Source organism: Hetaerina americana, unplaced genomic scaffold (genome assembly GCF_022747635.1).
Source record: "Hetaerina americana unplaced genomic scaffold, ioHetAmer1.1.p SCAF_2, whole genome shotgun sequence".
NCBI lineage: Eukaryota > Metazoa > Arthropoda > Insecta > Odonata > Calopterygidae > Hetaerina > Hetaerina americana.
The window spans coordinates 71,371,655-71,375,440 of NW_027286763.1; positions in this window are offsets into that span (position 1 = coordinate 71,371,655).

A 3,786-nucleotide genomic window follows, 5' to 3' on the forward strand; every position below is an offset into this window, starting at 1 on the left:
AATTTAGCATCTACCAGATGGATATGAACCATTTTTTGAATGCTAGGGGGAATTAGAATGGTGTGGTGGCTAATGTACTAGCTTCCTACCCTGAGGGCATGGGTTTGAGTCCTGGATGTGGCAGGATATTTTAAGTGGTACCTTAATCCCTAATTGGGGTGATTTGGTGGAGAAACTTGAACTGAGTATGCCATTCATTGAATGGCATTTTAAACTGTGTACCTGTTATTAAGAATATGCTTACGTCAATGCCAGGTTTCTTCTCTCCACCTTTCTCCCATTTCCTGAATATCCTACCTAAACTAAATCACCTCTCTTATCCCAAATGGAGCAAATAACCGTAGCTGCTGGTTGCCTCCCAATACTAAATCTTGAATACAGGTTATAACTGCCAAAAATATACAATAAATAAACATTTGATTTATTTGGTAGAGTGGTTACCACATTAAAATTTTATCGGAGGAAATTTTTCAATTACAGATGGAATTTAGTTGAAACATAAGAAATTGGTCAAAATTTATTATTACAATTATTAATTAATATGATCTAAGACACTGAATAAAGTGTTAAAATATGTAAGAAAGGGCACCAGAATGGAATAGGACCCCATCCTCTGGCATGCAATAAACTACAGCATCGTGGATTATATTGGAGTCAAGGGTAGCTATGAGAGTAATACTAAATAGATATATTTTCTGTTCAGACATATTGGAAGCAGATTTGAGAGGAGATGAGAAGTTAGATGTAACTTCACTGCTTGATAATGACAGGTAATTTACCCAGCTTAGGTATTTTGGTTCAACATGAATAAACTAACAAAATAGTTTAATTTCTCAGAAATTTCACGGTACTGTAATGTTACTGGACTAACAAGAAAAGATTGGAAATTTTTATCTTTGAACGCAATAGTTTTCAGATGCATTAATCCTAAACTGACATATTTTTCAGTTGTCAATGGTACTTATTGTGAGTGCTTCTTATTATTAATTTTATTTCAAGTTCTAGTTAATCCAGTATGTACATTGATTGCTTTCTGGCCACACCAAGGATTCTAAGACTGAATCACAATAATAGTAGATATATTTTCAGGTATTGACGAATTCGGTGGCAAGATGTGACCCTAGCCTTTGGTGCAACTTAAAAAAATCAATAATTTCCTTTAAGAAAGTAATGTACTTAACAAGGTAAGTTTTGATGGATCCAGGGACTAAGCAATGCTACCCTTCTGAGCTCTGACTAGTCTGACACAACATACTCAAACACCATAAATTATGAAAAGGAACATTCTTTACCTCCAAATATTTTTCTTCCTTCCAGTCTCCCTTCATTCTGTCTACAAAGCGAGAGTTTCCTATTCTATTCAACCCTCTCCTACCCTAGCTTACCCCTAATTCTCCCCTCTTTTCCATTCAACTTCAATTTTAATTATTTAACATTCCATTGCCACTCAACTAGCTCTACATTCACTTGTCCTGCCTCCTTTGAATGCCTTCAAACAGTCTTCCTTCCTCCCTTAACATGCCTAAAATTTATGTATGTTTTTCTTTCTGTCCACTTCACTGTTTTCATCCTCAACACCTACATTTCAAAGGCTCCAATCTATGCTTATTCTCTTGCCTCAACCACCAATTTTCCAAGCCATACAACCCTACTCTCCATCTTAAAGTTTTCACTAGTCTAATTTTACTTCAGATCCCTCTTATCAACTCTCTTCTCTTTATAAATACAAATCACCCAATTTATTCTTCTTTTAATGCCCTTGCTGCTTTTCCTTTTCATTTCAAACACTTCCTAAATCGCTGAGCCTTCTATAGTATATGCACCCAACTTTTATTTAGCCTTCCTATTTCTCGAAAATTTCATTAATTTTCTTTTCAATGATTCTTTTCCCATATATATCACACTGATTCTAATGACTGTTGACCCATTAACTAAAGCTCGATTCACAAATTTAAATATCTTGATCATTTCCTATCTTCTTTCATTCCTTCTCATGCCTCTCTTACCATTTCCACCTTTGATTTCTTTTATCAATACATCCTCACTCTAAGGTGTCACTTGAAACTAGCTGAAATTTTATTTCAAAATTTATTTACTATTCTGCTTTAAAATGAAGGTACTTCACACACGTAAAAAGTAGCCTAATTGTCTTGGGTTTCACAATTTTCAGAGCATCCTGCATAGAAATTTTTATTCTATCAATTATTCTTACCATATATTTAAAAATATACCATGATCTACAATATTAAAAAAAAACCACTATTAACAATTATTAAGCATTGCATATCACATGAACTTACATTTTGGTATTCAATTATAAATTCTTAACAATAAAAAAATAAAGTTTGAAAACAGAAAAAATATTTTGTGAAGCACATATGTACAAACAAAAATCAAAATAATCACAATTGAATTACTACTTCAGGTAATGCTCATTAAAAAAAGAAGACTAAGAAGTAGGTAGGTCCTCATTTAGATCATACAGATTACAAACATGCTGCTTATGACTGCAACTGGGTCCATATTCTTTAGACTGCTGACAATTTGCAATGGTTTAGTTGGTATTTTATCTTCTTTATCTGGTTTGCAAAGCCCATTAAATGATTTCAGGTCAAAATTTTTGATCAAATTTTTTGTGTCCACTCTTGCATTCAAGCTCATGACACCCGCAGCCATTGTATTCCCCTGAAATAAAATGGCAAATTCCACACTGTTTAACAACAAATACTGAATATAGGAAAAAAGTATGAAAGTATGCCTCTAAGAGTCGAAAAATATTTCAGGATGAGTTCTCTTTATGTTCACAAGACTAAAGATAATCTGCAATAGATCTATAACTGGCAAATGGACCAAAATGGTGATATATACTAAAAACTGACCCCGAGAATATTGTCCATGAAATCCCAAGAACAACAAACAACCATAAATGATTTTATTGAAATTTCCTGTTCACAACTTTTTCCTTTATTATTATTTATTTGGTCAATTTACAAATCATGTAAATAAGAATCCCTCCCAATGGACTACAAACTTGACCATGTGGACAGGTTTGTGCATTCTGAGAAACCTGGTGGGATCAGTGATGTTTGCTCCTGGTAGGATCACCTATGCCAGATAGGTCGAAAGGCAGGAGCCAGATGAAAGGTAGTCCATGGCATGTCTGTTCCTCAGTGAGGTGGCTATAAAGGTTTCTGATGCCATAGGGGCAGCCATTGAGTGATGGTGTCAGGTTAAAAACAATATTGAGGAATGCAATGAGAAACCACCTAAATTATTACTCCCAAGATTTCTATGATGGACAGTATAGAGAAAATAAGTCTTGGCAACTACAGGACTCGACCAATCAGATGTGTATCATGCCAGGCAGCAGGAGAGGCAAGATTTCCATGGTCATCATCTCACAAAAGCCTTGCTAAGCAAAACCGACATGAGTAGCACAGAAGACCAAATTAGTGAGAATAGGAACTTAGAATGTTAAGTCTATGTTGAGGACAGGAAAATCAGAGAATATATAGGTAGTCCATGCAGTGTTTGTTCCTCAATGAGGTGGCTGCAAAGGCATTTGACCCAAGTAGTTGGCCATTGAGTGATGGTGCCATGTTAAAAATACTATCTAGGAAGGCAATGGTAAACCACCTCAATTATTCATCCCAAGAATGCCATGATGGAGAATATAGAGTAAAGGACTCCTGGCAACTACGGGACTTGGTCCATTAACGTGATGTGCCCAACAGTGGGGGAGGAAGGCTTCTCTGGTCATCATCACAAAAACTCCTAGCAAATCAA